This window comes from Acromyrmex echinatior, chromosome 17, assembly GCF_024713525.1.
Source record: "Acromyrmex echinatior isolate Ae372 chromosome 17, ASM2471352v2, whole genome shotgun sequence".
Lineage (NCBI taxonomy): Eukaryota > Metazoa > Arthropoda > Insecta > Hymenoptera > Formicidae > Acromyrmex > Acromyrmex echinatior.
The window spans coordinates 3335597-3357508 of NC_141868.1; the positions used below are offsets into that span (position 1 = coordinate 3335597).

The window sequence follows — 21912 nt, forward strand, 5'->3', positions numbered from 1 at the left end:
GGGACCGTTGGAACTTTGCTACTACATTCAGCGATTATAGTGCACGTACGTGCCGCCCGCGATTAGAAACTGCAGCAGAGCAATGCGATAGCGGAGCTTATGCTGATTCGGCGGATTCACCTTTTTTTACCTTCCAAAGGGATTCCGAGATTTATATCCCGTGTAAGGTTCTGTACTGAGAGAGAAATATGGTTGCAATTACAGTAAATTAATACAGTTTATAATCATTTTCGGTAATATATTTTTTGATAGAAAATAATACGTAAAATCTAGGTGAAAATTAAAAATTTTTAACTAATTATTTAAAAATGCATTAAAATAAATATAATAAATTATTTCATATAGTAAATTTATGTCAAATTATTTAATAAATAATTAGATTTATTTAGATTTTTAAAGAATTATTAGCTATTAGAAAATAATTGAAAGAAAAGAATTCTTTATGAAATGAAGTAATTTAAATTTGTATAAATTAATAAAATATTTTAATATGATAAATAATAATAATGAAAATTAATTCTAATTATACAACTAAGTAATGGCTTCTACAATAAATAAATCTGATATTGAAAAAGCATATAAGCCAATGCTGGTTTTTATTGCGAATATCTAATATTGTTGTTTATTCATAACAAAAAATACTAGACGTTCCAGAAGTATCTTGAAGCTTAGAAGTATCAAAGCTAAAAGTGGCCATTTTGAATGTTAATTATATTTTTTGAAGAGTTTAATAAGAAATAATTAACACTTCAAAAAGTTTGCTTTTTTTTGTAAATATATGTCATTAATGATTCGATAAATACAGCCTTTGTAATCAAACTACTTTGTTACTTTGTATGGCAGCACTAACTGTAATAAAATGGAGCTTTTAACCATAATTATTTTACCATGTAATTACAGTTAAAACATCAAACACTTTTCTCTCAGTTTGTAACAGAACGATGGTGACATTAACTGACGTTTACATGTGTAATTTAATAAATCAGTATTAATGAAAAGGGAACTAGTTAATTAGAAAACTGGAAATTTATATCCACAAAATAAAATTCCGACGACAAATAATGATAAAATGGACAAAATAGAAGTTCAATTATTATTACTAATATTTATAAAAATGGATCTTTTTTAATCGTAATTATTTTGTCATGCGATTACAATCACAAATTCCAAGAACTTTTCTCTCAGCGTATGTAATAAGAATAATGTGGCACCAACAAGCGTATTTACATTAAAATTCAATATAAATCAATATTACAAAAGAATTAAACAAAGAACTGGAAATTTGTACAAAATTCTGATGACAAATAACGATGAGAAGGAAGATGAAAAGGTGGAAACAAGAAGAAAAGATAAAAATAAAAAGAAAACGGATCTCTACCCACGTAAAATTTAAAATAACAGCAACTTTTGGAATTGCATAATAAAATCTACGAGATAAGAGACACATGTCAATTTGCTATGACAAATATAAGCTAAAGCATATACGCGATGATCTCCCAAGATAAATTGGATCTCCTAAACCCAATTGTATGTTAAGATAAGTTTACAGTTAAGACCGTCGCTTAAAATTAGACCGTCACTTTCGGTACAGCATCATATTCGCGGTTCGTACATAACTTTAAGCATTAGCAAGACGCGCGTGTTTAGAATTCGGTCGGCGTATACGCGAAATGAATTCATCGAGAAACTGTTCCTCCCCCTCCCCCCCTCGGTGGATAATTTCGGTGACGGTGGTGGACGATAACTAAAAGTGTGTCCCTCGACAAAAGGTGAAAGGTGGCGCAATACATTTTGCGCTCGTCGTCGTCCCATTTTTATCTTTTAAAGTTGCGCGGCCATGCGCGCGCGTGAACGATACAAAAGGGCGATTTTTCAGTACATATCCTCATCCTCGCGACCAATATACGATATGGATCGTATGTATCGATTATACGAGGAGCCGCGACGCGAAAGACATTCGACGACGGTTGGCCGACGCGTCGATAAATCGTAAAAATTTACATTTTGTCGAGCGGGCCGACACCGAGTGACGGGAAACATTTATAACGTTCCGCAAAAGAGAGTTTCCGCGGCCGCATCGCGCTTTATGCAAAACTCGCTGTATCCGTCGGGCGTGCCCAAAGAAATGGAAATTTCCTCAAAATGAAGTAATACATATATCTAGAGCGGTAGAATAAAATTATCCCATCTGACACGAGAGAGTAACGTGCCATATCGTGCTGCATTCTGTCTCTCCCGTTCCTTTAAATTTTTTGTATTATAGTATATAAATTAATACTTTATTAGATATATTTTATAGAATATAAATTTTATTGCTCATATAAAATGCACCCGCTACTGGTCCATTCCATCTTATAAATTCGTTGAACGCTATGTATTTACATTATTATATATATTTATCGCAAATTAATTATTTAAAACAAACTTTTTGCATTTATCTTTGTCTAAATGTGTATGTGATGTGTAGAATATTATCAATCTTTATTTAATTGTAAATAATTGAAGGGAACAATAAAAGTGAGGTGTAATTCTGTTAACACAATTTACAGAAATGTTTCATGAATATTCTTCGAGAACTTTGAAATATTCTTAAAATAAGAAAATATTCCATGATGATTCGATGGAACATTTTGTGGATTTTTCTAGAATTACAAAAATAGTCTCAATTGAATATGCTATTAATATTCCTTATACGTATCTTCCGAAAACATTTCAAGTTCCCAGAAAATATTCGCAGAACATTTCTAGAATGTACACTACGCAAAAAGATTACCTAGTCCGTCCTTAAAAATAAATAAATATTCAAAAGAGTGTAACTTTGTCAAAAATGATCACAACGAAATTTTTAAGAAAGCATATTTTAAAGCTTAAAATATCTACTTTCAAGATCGGTAATTGATATTTCGATCAGATTGATTTTTTACGGAGTTATACGAACAGAAATGAGTATTCGTCAAATCTAAAAATTTTTACAAACTTTACAAAGATCTATTGCGTGAAATAAAAATCGCACACAAATGATGCGGTTTACAGCAGCCGAAAGAGGGAAACTTTATCTTCAATTTGCTTTTTTATTGAACGATTTCTTTTCAACGAGTTATTCAACATTGAAGCAAAAATGATCCCTTTTACTTCAATGTTGAATAACTCGGTGAAAAAAAATCGTACAGTGTTCAATAAAAAAGCAAATTGAAGGTAAAGATTCACTCTTTCGACTATTGTAAACCGCATTTGAGTGCGATTTTTAGTTCACGTCATACACCTTTGTAAAATTTGTACAAAATTTTCAGATTTGATACGAATATTCATTTCTGTTTATATATTGTAGCTCCGTAAAAATCAGTCATATCGAAATATCAATTACCGATTTCGAAAGTAGAGATTTCAAGCTTTAAAATGCTTCTTTAAAAATCTTGTAATGATCATTTTTTTATAAAGTTACAGCCTTTTGAATATTTACCTATTTTTGAGTACGGACTAGGTGATCCTTTAATTATTTTGCATAGCGTAATTGTGCTATTTGGGTAATGTAACGTTAATAAATTGTACAAACTTTTAAACATTATTTTATCAGAAGAATGAACTTCTTAAATATTTGGCGAACCGTCATAACGTTTCTCGATAGCAAAAATCTCACCGAAGGAACAGCGATTCCGTGTCTATTATCCGGCAGCCTCGCGTCCTAAATCCGCGCTGTTATTCCGGCGACTTGTTAAACGTTTCACGGTTCGAGGACTTATTTATCGCGACTGCATTGTTAACGGCGAAAAAGCCCGCGGTTGCAACAACGAACGGACGTGAATTGCGAGCGCGCTGCGTCGGATACTCCGCGTCGCCTCCGGAATCTCGAATTCGCGCTCGCTCCGTATAATTGCGTTACATTCCCGTCACGTCACCGCATCGCCCGGCGTTGTGATTGCAGCTAATCCTTTCACAGAGCTCGCTATTCTCGGCTTTTCAGAACCGTAGCGGAGGCGACCGGGCGAAATAAGGACGTTGATTCTCAGATAATATTCCGCAGGAGTGCGGAGTAGCAGATTTTCTTTCTCTCTCTCTCTCTTTCTTTTCCTGCTCCTTCTATCTCTCTTTCTTGATGAAGAAAGATTAAATAAAAAAGAATTGCGGTGACGATTTTATTATATATATCTATTAAATTCTTTCATTCAGGTCTTTGCTGTTTAACCATAAAATTCTGTGGCGCCTTTTTTACTCCTCTCTTTTACTTTCACCCTTATTTTTATCTCTTAAACATCAGAAAAATCATTAAATCTATATTACTTTCTTTCAATGAGAATATTGTAAATTCTTTCCCGATAATTTAAACTTTTTAAATATATATAACTTCTATTTATTGAGTTTTAATACTACAGTGATATTTGTTTGTAATACTTTTTATTATTAGTTAAATTGTTAGATGAAAAATTCGTTATTTATTATTGAAAATTCGAGCAACTGCAACTTTGTTAAAAATAAACTAAATTTCAATTTAGAAGAAGAATTTTAAAGCTTAAAATATCTACCTTTGAAAAGTCATTATGGCTTTTTGAATTTTTGTGAGTTTGGTAACTTTTATATACAAAAAACTACGAGCTGGACAAAATGAGAAATTTTTTTCTTACTTTGTAGGCCACATACCCCAAAAAAACTGTGAAAATTTTTAACTTTCTAACATGAAAGCTTAAAGTTTTTCTCTACAAAATCGTTTTATAAAAATATTTTTAAGATTTTTTGTTATCGAATTATTATTAGAATTAAATAAAAGGAACGTTTTTATTTTGAGATTGCTTATATTGTTTATAATTCTGTTAAAAATCATTGTATTGCAATTCAAGAAACTAATTTTTAAAGCTGAAGCTTTAACGAATAATATAATTGCTAATTTCAGTAAAATATTGTATCTTGAACTTATATAAATTTTTTGCATTGATAATGTATTTCACTTTTTTTTTATTTATAATAAAATAGATATGTTTTTTTAGAATCACTCGATCGAGGTTGAAACGTATGTTTTAGAATTATCATTGTTTATTAAAGACCTTGCTTGACTTGTAGCCATTTATCTCTTTTTAAATATAGAAACGTATTTAAAATTTAATGAAAGCGAGAAGGAAAATTCTAGTGCATCAACAAAAAACAAACCTATATAACTATTTCAAATAACAAGAAAAAAATCATATTATACATTATATATATTATATATTATATATGTTATTTAGTCTATATACTCAGAATTCAACATTTTTCATCTCTTATAATCCGAGTAATTCTGAATATAACTGGGGAATTTAATATTTTTCTTCCGGGAAAATCTGTTGCCATATGTCTGTCGAGCCTCGTAAGAACGATTAAGCTCGTTGAATTTCGCGCTGTAATTCGTAACTTGTTTGAGAGAGTTAATTAACAATTTTTTTATCCGCACTCCGCTACATCACGTCGAGCACGGCCGCCATAGGCTCTATTGACCGTATATACCGGTTGTTCTAAAAATAAATCCCGGTTCATAGTCTTACCGTCTCCGATAAAGAAGTCGATCGGATACAGTTAGGTGCACGCATTAAGGCGCACTTAATTGCAACGTGGAATACGGAATTAACGCGGCGCGCCTGGAAAATGATTAAGTTCGAAGGACTCGAATGAAATATTCGACACAACTATATTCTTTATTTAAAATACATAAAACGTAATAGGATATTGCAAAACTTAACGCGACACAACTCAACCTTTGAGAAACTCAAGAAGATTCTAAGACTGAGAAGAATTAATTAAAATTAAATGAATTTTGATGAATTTTCTCGAGATATTAAAAAGATAAATTTTACAGTGTATTAAACTTAATTAAATTTTTTTGAAGATCTAGTTTGTAAAAATATGTAACTGAGAAGAGCATTCTTCCCATAATTTTAGTTGAAAAACATCTCTGGCTATATGTTTTTATTTAAATAAATTTATGTAAATTTTATAAAATTTTATATAAATATAATTAAATGAGAGAAATCCTAGTTTTTGGTCGAAGCTTAGTGCTTAAATTACTATGTGAATGTATACATATCGAATTCTACAAACCGCCCACCGAAATCTTTTTCAGTTTTAAAATGCCATGAACAGAATCAGAGTAATAGATAATATCACATAATAAATTGAAAAATAATTTAATAATTTTTTTATGCTAATAAGCATCTTTATAAGAATATTAATAATCTGACGTTAATAAGAATCGTAAAACTGCGGAAAAATATTGTCTCAGCTATTTTTCCAGGAACAGGAGAAATAGGATTTTTCTTACTTAATTAGATTTATTCTCATCAGTGTTTATTTCAAATTATAATTATAAATATAAATAATTTTTAATTACTAATTTATAATAAAATAACGCAATTTCCATTTACGGACTGTTTACAACAAATAATTTTTCTACAAACAAAAATATTCTACAAAGAAAAAAATGATGTTATATTAGCAACATTAGTAGTCTAATAGCAATCTAATTGAAAATAATCTTGTTATTCAATAACAATATTAATCCTCGCTAATTTTTTTTAATTACGTAATTACTTGCGTGAGATGTTTCTAACACTTCATTATATATTAGGTGTTGGAATTAATTCGTAGCGTTTTACAAGTGATGGGAAGTACTTTCATTAATGTATTTTTTAATGCTCATGTGAAATAAATAACATTCTTTCATTAAAAAACGCTACGAATTAATTCCAACACCTAATATATATATATATATATATATATATATATATATATATATATATATATAAAACTCAATTTTCATTGTTTTCTTTAATGATTTACAATTAAATAAAGATTAACAACATTCTATACATCCCTTAGATGAAGATAAATGCAAAATTTCTTTTTAAATCATGAAACAATTTACGCTAAAAATAATAACGTGTATAAATAGCATTTATTTATTCAGCGAATTTATATAAGACGGGGGTGTCCTGGTCACCCCACGCAAGTAATAAGGGACGTGAAAAAACACAAAGTTTTTTTAAAACAAGAACATGATGACATGTTTGTTCCACTAATACTGTTATTGTAAATTAACGAGATTATTTTCAATTATATTATACTATTTCATTATATACAGCATCATTTTTTTTTCTCGTGTAAGCTTTAAAAGAGCGAAAGCAGAAGATCGTTAAACTGTATTTTGCTGAAGCCAAATTAAAAGGTGAATTCAATCGGGAGCGAGGATATGTGATCCAACTGTCGATTCGCCTTGGAACTGCAGTCGAACTGCGAGCGCATTCTTCCCGCAAGTGTTCGCCGGTATTAAACGTAACACTCCGATCGCGCACGTCGAGAAAGGGTAATTCCGAAAGCCATTCGACGGATATTGCATTCGATAGGGAGGCGGCGGGCGGCCTGCTTGTCCCGACATGCGGAACGACATGAATTTTCCGCTGAAATTTCCGCGGAAACCGGAATGGCGTGGCGCAGCGCAACGCGATCGCTCGTATGCACGCCTATTCGCTTGTACACCTGATCCTCGTCACACGTATGCACTCCTGCCGGTGCATAATACTGCGAGTGCACTGTCAGGTCGGAGGCGTTTTCCGTCCTTCCCTTCGGTACCACGCTGTGAATTATTGCGGCTGCAGACGCTGCAACAGACGCAGCGTCGCAACAGGAGACGACACTTTGACCGATATCCCTGTCAACTGTGCTTGTCGTCGTTTGTTTAATAATTATTATACAAACTGAGCTTGTAATAACATAATGATGTAGAATTTAAAATCTAAACGACGTTAAGCGAAAATTGATCGAGAAATATTTCACATCAATAAGTGAGGAAGGCTATATTTGGCCAGAGCGAATTTTGGTACTTAATGATATTGTATTTTTGTTCGCATTTTTATAATTTCCAGTTTAAGTAAATTGACATGCAATTTACTTGAATTGGAAATTATTTGCCGGTCTTGAAACATTCATAAATTGAAAATGAAATAAAACGAGGTTTTTTCATCCATTTCTCGTAATAATGTTTATGTTTATGAATAATATATATTGAATATTTAAAGATTTGTGTTCTTAAGAAGCGATCATTTTATAATGTAGTTTTAAGCATGTTACTGCAAAAGAGTTATTGTTTGCCATCGTAAACTTTTATATTGCCTTTAATTGAAATTGACGGAATAGTCTCATCCTATCCTATCACAAATTAAATTGACATGTAATTTAATGTTATTGATGCTAATAGTTATCTTTAAAATCCTGTAAATAATTTATTGATAAAAATATTATCTCAACCGGGAGGATTCAACAAATTAAATTGACAAACAATTTTCTACAATGTTTCAAAAATGTTAGCATCAGTAATATTAAATTTCTTATCAATTTAATTTGTAATATCGCTCGAATTTTTCAGTTTAGGACTGTGTTTCAAGATAGACAAATAATTAATTGATGTGCAGGTTGCTTGAACTGGAAATTGTAATTCACAGAAAAATATTACTAAACATCAAGAGCTGCTTTGATGAAATATGATTTTCTTCACTTAATTTGTGTTAAAATCTAAATGTATAAATTTATATACGTCAAATCTTAAAGGCTGTTTCTTTATCAAACACTTGATGGAAATTGGAATTGCATTTTCTACACATATATTTGGAACTCTCGACGTTAAATATTTCTAGGAAAAATGTCTTATTATTTATTATCATTAGCTTTGTCATTAGTTAATTAATTTATTAATGAATAGAAGTACTTTTTCATTATTAAAAATAGGAATGTTCTGATGCTTTGGATACTTCCGTTGCTTATGAATTTCGATCGATATATTATACAATTTTATTTGACACAAAATGTTTTGTAGACACAAATTGTTTTGAACAAATTGTTTTAAAATTATTCTGCGGACGTTTCAGCGCTGCAACAGTCGACATTTAACCGATATCCTTGTTAACTGACCTTACTATCGATCGTTTGTTTAATAATTATTACAAATCACATTCTGGAATGTTTACGTAATGATAGAGATCGATGTAGAATCTAAATTTTAAATGTATACGAATTTATATATGAGCATGTGTAATTTTAAAGACTTGTTTATTTATTAAACATTTATTAAAAATTAAAATTACGTTCTTTTTATAAATTTAAAACTCTCGATGTTAAATAAATATCTGTCTATTATTATTAATTTTATTAAGCGATTAATTTATTGGTTAATAAAAATATTAATTTGTTAATTAATAAAAATTAGTTAATTTCCGTTTATTTTTCCGTTAATTATTAAAAATAAAAATATTTTATGGTTACTTTAGCGTGAAATAATTCTTCGCAAAGATTCTCTTCACAAAGAAAAAGATTTGTTTGGATTCAAGAATTCTATTTACATTTGTTTTATTGAAACAAATTTAATTTTAAATGAAACATATTTTATTTAACCAAAACATTTTAATTTTAATGAAAATAATCACATTCTTAATTTAAACATTCATTTGGTTGGACTATTCTAATGCATAAATTTATTTGCCTTCTTTTTAGATTTCTCACGAAAAGAATGATAAAACTTCGAACCAAAACAATTTCATTTTAGACACAAATCATTTTAGGCAAAATATTAATAGCCCCGCGAGTAACAAATACTTTCACGATAAGCTTCTTCCAACTGAAGCCTCGTTTGTTTGTCACGTTAAGCAGTCGCGACACGCTAATTCAATCGATCAATATTATTGTAAAGCACAGCTCGCGATTAAGTCGGAATACACCGGAATTGAATGGCGCATCGGTGATGCAATCGGGACAAAATTCACGGACCACTCGATCGAAACATGATCAGCTTAATATGTGCAAATTGTGCGCGGCCGGTGGCCAGTACGTATACACGTCGCCTATAAATACACCAGGTCGTCCTATCGAACCCGGGTCGCCCTGGCATTGCGCGATTGTGCAATGTACACGAACCCGACGTGGCGCGGCAAACCAGCCTTCCGCGTTTCGTGCAATAGCCAGAGCGTGCATGTGCGTGCTAACACACAGTCACGAACGCGAACCAGCCAAGGGCACCACTCGAAGGGGATGATTTGCAGAATTCCTCGGCTTGCGCGGGTCTCTCTCGCAAGAGTACTTTACATTCCCCCATTTGAACCTCAATATTTTTTTTTTTGGCTCATTTTTGAAGGTTTCTTTTTAATTTAGAAGAAAGAGTCTGGTTGCATTAATTAGAATTCTGATTAAAAATGATTAAATAAGAATTTTTTGGTTATCCATTATAATTCTAGTCGAGAAAGAGAGAGAACCAGAATTCTTATTGACATAATCAGTCTTCTGATTCATTCAGTTTCAATCAGGAATTGTTCTCAGTATACGACACACGTTTGAAATGTAATGGCATGAAAATCTAGCTTCACTCATGTCTTCTATTATTTTTTAAAAAATTTATTGAGTTTCAAAATTATTTATTTTGATTATTTTTGTAACAGTTTTTTAACGTTTTGTAAAAAAGTTGTACATACAGTTCGAATAAAATTTCACGTGTGATTGATCACGTTTATGGAAACAACGTTTTCCCTGGTCTCGACTGGGGTTCTCCGCGCGATATTCGGCGGCGTCCGAGTAACGAGGTGTGAAAAGCGAATTGGTCACGAACCGAGATCGGTATCTGGCGCGGGCAAAAGGAACACCTGACCCGCGAAAATAAATGGCTGTCGCGTCGGCCAGCTTATGAATATGTTTCGATACGCTTCGTCGTTTTTCGCTATTCTGTTAATCGAATTTGCTACCACGTTGTCACTATCTCGACAGACGGATCTACGGAAGAAATATACCGAAATCTTGGTCCAGAGGAAATTAACGTAAAATGTAAACGGCGTGGAAGGCTGTTCATGAACCTGATACGAATTCAATAAAATTCTTTCCTTTACGCTCTGTTAATTATTCAATACGGCTCGTTATTGAGAGATAAAAGGAGCAAGTGTGATAAATGAATGGGATTGACGTTAACGAGATAATAAAATGTGTTAATAATTAAATTAATAACAAAACAAATACTGATACGTAAATAATAATAACTCATTCACAAAGTTCCTATTTCTCGACTCAATCTGAATGATTTTCGTGTATTTTTATACTGAGAAAAAAATATTCTGAACTTTAATAAAGATTTATTTGAATGACTAAACATTTACTTATAGTAAGTAGATATTTACTCGATAATAAGAAATAATAATAGTTAAATTAATGATTCTTGTACTAAATAAATATATTTTTTATTTAGTAAATATTTAATTGGTAATATTTAAACAAATGATTCGTAAAATTTAGTACATGTTTTCGGTGTAACTTCTAAAATAAGGATGTAACATATTAATTCCATCATCTACATAATTTGAAAAATTAAAGATTTTAGTTTTGAAAATACTTTACAAATTTAAACAGTTTACAATATTTTCTTTTATTTTACGAAGTAAGATACATAAGAATTACATATTCAAGTGTTGAGAAATATAATAGAAACTTTTTAAATCGTATACTTTTCTGATATTAAATTATGTTACTGATTTCTATTATTTTTATATATTACTTAAAATTGTACATCGAAATAAAAGATACATCATACCATCACATTATTTTTCATATATTGTAAAAGAATATTTAAATTTCTTACAGATATACATATGTACATTTCATACATTACAAATTTATATTACTACATAAGAAATTCAAAGCGGAGTTTCTAAAAATTGGGAAAAGTGATGGAATTTTTTGAAAAACGTACCTCTTTTGGAGTAAAAAGCTCTACAAAAATACTATTTATTAAAACACAAAATGTCGATCAAAATTTATTCTTCAGTGCAATTGAAGAATTAAAATAAATAAAGTACATGATTTTTTAAAACGAATGCACGCGCGCGATAAATATTTGTATCTCACTTTTAAATGGCTCTTATGCTTATATGAAACATTTCAAATCGATGGAGATTGGTTCGGCTGTTGGTGTACTGATCATTAATTTCGCTTATCTAAAATTGGGATCGTGGAAAAGAAATTTGAGCCCGCGAGGCTGCAAAATTGTTAGACAAGCAACACACACACGCCAATAACGTTTTAACTAAAAGCAATCTTCTTCATTAGCATGGCAATCGTTAACTTTTCCAATTCCGCGTCATGCCAGTCGTAAAAAGCGACGCTTACCGTACGTTACTCAGGAAAAATAGTCAACGTTTTTCCACGCGAGCCCTTACACCACCTCGTACTCCTTTTTCTCCCTCGGTTCTCGCGTTAGCGCACTAACGTCGTGAATTACTACTGCATTGCGTGGCGGCGCACGTCGCAATGTTGAATATTCACGAAACGTGTGCCCGCAACGCTAAGTAAATTCCCCCGCTCCCACCTTAAATCGCACTTAACCCGAAAGCATCTAGTAATTTATTTCGATCACGATATCGCAATCACGATCGCCAGCGCGTGTTTATTATGGAACTAGCTGTATTTAAATCTCTCGCGAATATGGAGGTCCGCACGTTCAGGGCCCAGTTTCACACTCACGGTTAATTCTTAATCTTTCGAAGCACACATTTTTCCTTACCTACGATTGACTCGAAAATTGATACTTCGGAGTTTTCGAAGACGAATCAAAGTCCACCATAAGTCCGCCATTTTGAATTTTGGAATCTGATCATGGATTCGTAATCAATCAGTGACTCCGAGAACCCCCAGATATACATTTTCATGAGATTTGCATTGTTTTTCGAATTTGAGTCCCTTATATTGGATCCGCCATTTTGACTTTAGATTCGTAATCAACAAATCCAAAAAATCTCTCGGACTTCATTTTTAGCTAATTAGCTATTGTTGATTAGTCACAATCACATTTATATATATATATATATTGTTAAAAAGGGATGGATTTTTCCAGTTTGTTTATTTATAAAATACATTTTGTCAAATAGAAATGTTTCTACGGTTTTTTTATAACAACTGATGTTCTACAAAACTGATAATATTCTTTTCATTGTAGTAATATGTTAGAAACTGTGTGGAAAAACATAAAAAACTGGGAAAAAGGTCACATATGTGTAATATTGTGCCGCAAAAGATTAAGGAAAACGAAGAATTACTATGCCGTTGCTTTTATCGTTACTTTTTATGATACAACAATTTCATAATGACATTGCAATTTTTTTATGACTGTAATAATGGCTATCCATATAGGGTTTTACAATCGAGCACTAGGCTAGTATTGATTGTCATAATTCAGATACTGGCTAAGTACTGGATGGTAATTTAGGCCCAATATTGGCAAACGCTATTGGCCCAATTATTTCAGCCAATCGTTTGCCAGTACTGGCTTTGGCTATCATTCGTCAGCCAATCATTTGCGAGCGATGGCCCAGTACTGATTGACAGAACCTTGGCTGTCAATTCACAGTCATAGCGTTGGTTCCGTTGTAATTTATTTATTTTATATACCAAAAAAATCCTAATCGTAATTGTTTTACCTTGCAAGTATAGTCACAAATATCAAACTTTTCTCTCATTGTTAATTGCGTGCGAGAATAAATTCGAATCTTTTGATTGAGTAAACTGACAGTGACCGATGGACGTACAGGATGGATGTACAGGATGGACGTACAAAAATCGCGCACTCACGGTAAATTCAGATGGAAATCACCCGAATCATTTGGCGTGGCCTGCACGAGTAATACATTCGATAATCACGAGTATAAACGGCTGGCGAATCCATCTATTAATAATACGGAGAGAGACATTTATAAGCAGCGTACGATCAATGATGGCGTCGTCCACAATGACTTATTTTTGCGTCACGCGCTGTCGACCCTTCGCTCTCGGATCCACGAAGGATGACTAAGGGATTCTTTCAGAAAACCGGATAAAAATGACGCGATAATGTTGGCGTTGACAAAAAAAAAGGAATAAATAAATAAAAATTTTGGCGATTCGTCAGCTTCAAAGAGAACGAATTTACAAGTATAAACTAATTTGATCTTTGAATAGTGAGAAAAAAAAGTTTATTTGATTAAATTAATTTAATTCGTCTATTTCTTTCAATGAAGAAAAATGTATGTATTTAAATCAAATATATTTGATTTAAATACGTACATTTACCAATGAAAAAATAAAGACGAACTAAATTAATTTAGTTAAATAAATAATTTTTTCGGTGTAAGATTACTTTTATTGCAGCTGAAATAGGACTAAAATAACACATTATTATTTAAAAATTTTTTTCAATATTTTAGTACCATCAAAGTGGGAAATTAGGTTTAACTATAATAATTTAAATCTATATAATTTATGATTGCTTATATAATATACATTTTGTAGAAATGACAATAATAAGGTTTTTCTGCCTTCAATGTAAAAATCTTAATTTTGAAAATTTTATGTTTAAAAGTAAAAATCTCTTTGTAAATTATAGATAATTTTGTATATTTGCTATTTGTATCAGCTGGCTTAAAAAAAAAACATAATATTTGCATATTTAATTTATGTTTATTCCATATATACGTTTCAGTTAATATATGTACAAAGTATGTAATATTTATTTATTTATTTATTCCTATTGGTAATGTTATAATTGGTAGTGCATAAATAATAATAAATACTTAACGTGTATTTGAAAGTACTTATTACTCACAAAAAATACTTACTATTCCTTTATAATTTTATATAAAATACACTATACAGAAATATATATAAATGTGCTCTGATACTCTTTTTGTCTATTATATAGGAATTCACAAGAGTGAATTTAAAATTATTGAGTTGAAAACCATTTCTAATATCTTCTTCAAAATTCGAGAGTGAACATTTTCTTAAATTCCATTCTTTTATTGTTAATTTTTCTGCTCTACAAACAATTTACTCTCGAGTAGCGAGATTATTTTTGTTTTAATTATTGGAAATATACGTGGAACGATCGAAGTCATTTCATTGCTGGGGCGAGGCTCGGGGATGACGCGGGGATTGAATCCAATTTCCCGTGACGGTTAGCGTGACTGTCACGCGTGTATTCAGAATTTACTGTGCGATCGAACGCTGACAGGGTTGGACTGTTCAAGTTACATTTATAGCGTTTACGCACGTGCCACGTGCGCCATATAGACATTCGGCTCGAATACTTATTCGTGTATCCTTTAATGCATTCCATGTGAGAGAGAAAAAGAGAGAGAGAGAGAGAGAGAGAGAGAGAGAGAGAGAGAGAAACCGAAAAAATTGATTGATTGAATTGGGAAAAAAACGAGGGCCGTTGAGTTTGTTGTACTTGTACATGGGTGAGATGTATGTAACGCAGGGAGCGTATGCCTCTTAAATTATTGATGCGAAGTATCTCTCACACTTCCAGGAGAGTTTTTGAAGCGATTTCCGAAGTTATATAATCTAGCATGCTGCTTATCTGCAGAATAACATTTTTAATTATGAACAATTTGTATATTTGAATATTTTATCGTGTACGTGGCGTGCAATAAAAAGAATTTTCTTAATTATTTTAAGTTCAAAGATACATGTATTATACACTTTTACTTCAAAAGTAACACAGCTCAAAAGATTAAGTTTCTTAGAAAGAGGAAAAATTGATTTTCAATTTGACAGAAAATTATGGATTAATCAAATAATATCGACAAAAAAATATATATTCTCTTGATATGATGTCATTTTTGACATTTTTGTTTCACAACCCTTAAAAATCCGCCTTTTTTGAATAACGATTCTGATGATTTTTTTGTAGACCACACTTTTTTAATTGGGCTGTTTTTTAAAACCTACTCTTTTTGAGCCATGACGATTTTTTTTTGACTATCTTTGTTGGATTTTTTTTAAACACCTTTTTTTAATTATGATTATTTTAAATTTCTTGAAAAAAAAACCACTCTTTTTTAATAGAAACGATTTTTGCGATTTTTTAGTTTAGTTTGAAGTTTATTTTTTAGTTTAGTTTAGGTTGAAGTTTAGTTGAATTATAAATAATGATTGATAATGTTTATTTAACTTATTCATGGTAATTCGAAAATCATATTTTTTAAATTACTTTTGAAGTAAGGGAGCAATATTGTGTATCTTTGAAATCAATAGTTTGAATAATTTATTAAGAAAGTAAACTAATAATAACAATTAATTCAAAAAAATTGCTTTAGAATCTTTTCTCTTAGTTGGTATCTCATTAATATAAATTTTTTTTATATTTGTTTACTTTTTACGTATCATGGCGCAGAAGAAAAAATCGCTGATCCTTGCTCTTAAAGTTCAGTCTCTTATTGAATACTTCAAGAGCGTTCCAGCGTGTCATCTGCATATAATCTTAATAATAATACGTCAAAGAAACAATCTATTTTGTGAGACCTTTTGTGCTTTCAAGACAGTTTCTGAGTAATATTAAAAAGTCACAGTCTAGTACGACGCTACCCACACAATTATATTTTTTTATAAAACAATGTATATAAATATTTTATCATGCACGTGGTATACAATAAAAAGATATCCAATAAAGAGAAAAAAAGCGAGCTATTAAATAATCATCTAATTGAGAAAAATTGTTTTTATGTTATGTTTACATAATTTTATATTTCCAACATAAAATTTTTTTGTTTACGTTTTTTACATATCCGAGAGTATAAAAAAATCATTGAATTTTGCTCTATGGCTGCGTTTAGCAGAAAAAACTAGTGAGTTAACACTTAGTGATTCTTTATATGATTGATAGTTCCTACAAGAACATGATTCCTACACTTAAATCCAGTGAAGAACCAATCATATTAAAGATTCACTAAGCGTTAATTGATTGATTATCTGCTGTTATTGGTTTCTGCTGAACTTAGCTATTCTCTTATCGAATATTTGAAGAGCACTTTGACGTGTCATCCGCGTAATATCTTAATCAAATGTCAAATAAATAATCTGTTTTGTAAATATGCGATTTACAAGTAGATTAAGCTATTTGCAGCATATTCGAATTTTCTTTCTACACAGTTAAATATTAAAAACTTGAATTTAAATCAATTCTTTCAATTAAATAATGTTTTGCTAATTTTATTGTTTTATGCGTGTCACAATTTATTATTTAAACACAATACATATGATTAAAAAAATAACCACATCTAATCATTCCGTTTTTGTGGTTGAATTGCGTATTTTAAAAATAAGCATTCATATGCACCTAGTAAATAATAAAGTAAATTTGAGTCAAATTTAATATAGTATTTTTTTTAATTATTTAACTTTTTTTATTATTTTAATCAAATTAACGATATATTGAATAGGAGCAATGGGGACCTATCTAAATAATTAAAAATTATTATTTTTAAACTGAATATAGTTCGACATCACGAATTTAACAGTGTCTGTGTAGGAATAATAAACTAAATTTGAGTCAAATTTAATATAATATTTTAGTTAAATTATTTAATTTTTTTATTATTTTAGTTAAATTAACAACGTATTGAATAGGAGCAATGAGGACCTATATAAATAATTAAAAATTATTTAAACTGAGAATATAGTTCGACATCACGAATTTAACAGTGTATGTAGGATGATCAGAAATGGACGAGTTGGATAGACGCACAGAACGATATTCCTTGTTGAAAACTATGCGAGGTTAGTCATCTTCAAAGCCGAGAATCAGATATCTTGGTAATTCAAGTTACTCGCTTCGAATGAAGATTCTACAAGAGGGAAGACCACTTGCTAATTAACTGTGGAATAAACTTTTCTCATCGATCCCCGAGGCGTACGACTAGCCGAGCAGAAGCTCTTTTTCTCTTAATCGTTCACATAGGTCAAGCACTACTTGAGCACCGCGACGTTTTCGTTAATGGAAAACTATTTTTGTCTTCAACGAGGAAGATCGCCTCCAACACGTGTGATATCAAACGCTTCCGTTACTTATTGTTCTTACTTATTTGTTCATTTAAAAAAATACTGGTATGAATTTAACGTCAATTTACCATGCGATATCTATATAATTCTCACTGTGTTAATAGTAACACTAACATGATGTGATTTAATGCCATAATTTTATGATGATAGAAACACCACAGGTTATAAATCCGCAGCATTCTGGTATTAATATTAACACAATGAGAATTATATAAACACATCATAGTACCCACATACAACATAGTTTTATAATGTGTTCATATTAATATCATCACGTAGTAGATAAAATCTATGGTATTAACTTACATAATGTCGATGTTAATATTAACACCGACACAGTGAGAGAATTATATAAACACCGCACATTAAATTCACATCGATACTTTATCGATTCTTTTACATGTGACGATCATTCTCTCTTTCTCTGTCCCTCCGTTTTTCTTTATCTCTCTGCGTTCCTCTTTCAGTGAAGCGCTCTAATATCTTACGTTGTTTTCTCGTTTACGTTCACGTGGCACGTGCTCATATACTCGTAGAGAACGAACGAACGAGCGAGCAAGCGTCGTGACGCCCCGGATAAGCAAAAGAAGGTGCCGTCGCGTGTCGGCCTCCGCATATACGCCGCGGCCGTCGTCGTTATTAGTTATTAACGCGACCGAGCGACCGCTTTTTTCCACGAGGGTGTGCTCACGCAGCACGTCACCACCAGGGATCGATCTTCGGCCACGAGGTCGAGGGCTGGAAAGTGTTACGAGAAAGAGAGAGAGAGAGAGAAGAGACAGGGGCGGTAAAGAGGGGAAGAGGGGTTGTGCACAGGCACTACCTTCTTCTTCTTGGTCGAGGCCGAGCCGAGGAACCGCCCTTAACCCTATCAAATTTTTAACGGACCGTCGACTCACGTCGACGGCTTTCCCGAAGATCGACCGAATGGTGGGATCGATAAGAAAGAAGAACGTTAAGGGGAACAATAGATACTTCGTAAATAAGCAAAAAATATGTCAGAAAAGTATCCGAAAAATTATTAAAAGTGTTCGATACATTTATACTGTCTTCAGGCATCACAATACATCCTTCAGACATTCTTGCGTGGATATGTTTGTGTGTGTGTGTGTGTTTGTTTTAACTAGTTTCAAAGCTTGGGTATTGCACGAGCTGGTATTATGTCTTCGGAGAGTAGAATAATCTTGCTCCCTGGAATAGGTTATTAGTGGCGTCAGAGCTGACGCAATGTTTTTCAAGGCAAGTACTGTCTGCTAACTTCGAATCTTGGCATTAAGATTGGTAAAAGTTTGGTGACAATAGATTACGTGACGTTACAATATTTTTATGTGTGAGTTAATCGTAATTTCTTAATAATTCTGTGTGTGAGGATGGTTTATTTTTTAAGTCGTAATAAGAATTTTTCTTCAAGGATTTTATTAAGCAACCCTTACAGAATTTTCCTATATAGAATAGACATCCAAGGGATGTCCTAAAGATCTCCAGAGGAGATCTTCTCATGTTATTTGAAGGTTTTAAGGACATTTTCAGAAACATCTCTTGAATTAGATATGTGTGCTATGTTATATGAGTTATACTGGAAGATATAATGATGAATTACTTATTTTGTGTATTAAAATCATGTTGCTTAGTGCTTTTAATACTTAAATTAGATGATTAATCACTACCTGTTAGCATTAAATTTAGTACAAACCGCTGAGGGATTTTCCTAAAGACCTACAGAGAATGTCCTCGTATCCTCTGAATATTCTAAGGATGTTCTTAGAATGTGCAGTTATATTAGAAGATATATATAATGATGAATTACTTATATTGAGTATTAAAAGCGCATTATTCGAATGTAATTTATCGCTTTCTATTAGTATAAAATTGGCCAGTATTAAATTAGATTTCTATAAGCAAATTCGATTTTGACGTAGACAAATGTTAGAATTTATTTTAGAACTGTACAAATCCGATGTCGAATCTATATTTATAAAACTGAACTTTGATAATAATTTTCTTTAGAAATTTCATGAAAGAAATATTAACAATTTTCGCTAGAAATATTATACAATACTACAAATACTATTAAGATAAAAATACTTAGCGCTTCTTTTACATTTTTAATGTCTTTTTTTTAGATATATATTTATAGAATTAAAATTTGAGAATCATGTCCTTTAAGAGCAATTTATCTTTCAAACAATTACAAAAATCCTTCGTTAAAGGATAACGTGACATTCATCCCTGCACATTTATTTCGATTAGCTCTACGTTTCTAGAGTCAGAGTGTCACAATCCCTTCTTGAGGCGATTATTGCCAATGACAATATTTTTCAAGGTAACACCTGATGCTAGCTGAAGCCAATTACTGCATAAGCCCGATTCCGGTATGTTTCTATTATCGGGCACCCCAACAATAAAGACTCGCTCTACACCAGAAAGAAACTTAATCTCAACAATTTTTCTAAAGATCTCTCAACTTTCCCATTAAAAAAATTGCTCCCTCAAGCCTCATTGACTTTCTGCTAGATTACTCTCGAAATATCTCGATGTTACGATTACTTCAACGTCGTGAACACTTCGCGACGTTCAGTTTCATATTTTTTCCAGGGTCAGAACTAATCTTATTCTAAGCTGGCAAGAGGAAGTGAAGTGGCTTATATTAGGGGGGAGAAGGCAATATTTTTCAAGGCAACAACTGCTGCTCGCGACCCCGTCCTCGGCAACGAGCGCGAAGCCAAATGCAAAGTGCGACAGCAATTCGCATTTTCGCCAAATTAAGATATCATAATCTCACGTTCTCCGGAAGAGAACGAGCGCCGCGACTAGCGCTCGATTTACCGAGCGTCAATGACGGAAAGAGGGTGAAAGCGGGGGAGGGAGAAAGAGAACCAAGCGAGACGGACTACGCGGGGGTGCCATTTCGACGTCTGATCGACATGACATCTCCGCAGTGCCACGAGCGCGTATCGCGAGTACGCAGTTCGCGAGCAGGCAGTTCGGGGAGGTTTCAAAGATGGCCAGTTCTTTGCGTGGTGTTCCTCTGCCGCGACACACACGGAAGCTCGAAGCGGATAGAGACACAGGCAGAGAAAGAGAGAGCGAGAGAGACGAAAAGAAAGAGAGAACGAATGAGAAAGAGAGAGAATGAGATAGAAAGAGGGTGAGAAAGAAGGTGGACCGATCGAAGGGACTCACGTCTCTCATCTCGCGGCCGCGGCGACGTGCTCACGTGCGAGCGTCGTCGTTCCAGCGAGTCCGGCGCCAACGACGACGGCGACGATGACGGATAATAGGCACGTTAGTGCGACGCGTAATTCACTATTATTTGCTGCTGCTGTTACTGTTGCTGCTGCAGTCGCGCACGACGGTCGATGCGCCAGGCGCATCGCCCCAGCAACCACGGCACGAAGCTCACGACTGGCTCGTTGCGAGCGAGCGAGCGCCAGCCGGGGGTTGGCTTGAAGTTCACCGGCTTGTCGAGGAGGTGAGGTGAGGTGAGGGGAGGGTGGAAGGTTGAGGGTGAATCGGGGGAGCGACGAATGCCGCGACGCCTGCCGGCGTTCGTGGGAAATCACCCCCGAGCAGGCGCGACAGGGCGATGCTTGATTGGTGGCCGTCTTATTAGCGACGGGGTTGCGAGGGGGTTATGTTGTTTCGGTACCGGTGCGGCATTGGTGACTTGATGGTTCGTCATGTTGGTCTTTTTTTTTTTAAGAGGGGAGTAGCGGTACCACGTAATCAACGTGTTTTTGAATTCTTTTTCAAACTCCGTTATGTATTCTGCTATCAACTTTTAATGTCTCTTTTTACTAAAGTACATTATCATTTATAATTCTGGAATTTTTTGAAAATGAGATTATTTGAGCTCTTCAACATTGTTTTTTAACTTCACTTTGTTTTTCAATTTTATTAAGAAAATTATATTGAATAATATAATATTAAAGAGTTTAAGGAGCAACTTTTTATTTTTAATAAAATATCATTTAATAAATAATCATTTCAATATATTATTTCAATTTTGGAATTCTATTAAAAATGAAGAGTTATTCTTTAAACTCTTTAACA

General features: G+C 32.7%; 1 protein-coding gene across 10 annotated transcripts in view; it reads right to left on the reverse strand.

Annotated features, from left to right (window-relative positions):
- Nucleotides 1-21616, reverse strand: part of dysc (whirlin protein dyschronic) — a 120044-nt gene extending 98428 nt beyond the window's left edge. For 2 of the 10 annotated variants that reach the window (XM_087414990.1, XM_087414996.1), the window contains exon 1: nucleotides 21043-21616. The gene's annotated coding sequence lies outside the window, so the exon portion shown is untranslated. Of the gene's footprint in view, nucleotides 1-12153; nucleotides 13970-21042 lie in introns of those variants that run through there. The other 8 variants (XM_087414995.1, XM_087414992.1, XM_087414988.1 and 5 more) reach the window with 7 other exon arrangements.
- Between the last annotated feature and the right edge of the window lie 296 nt (nucleotides 21617-21912).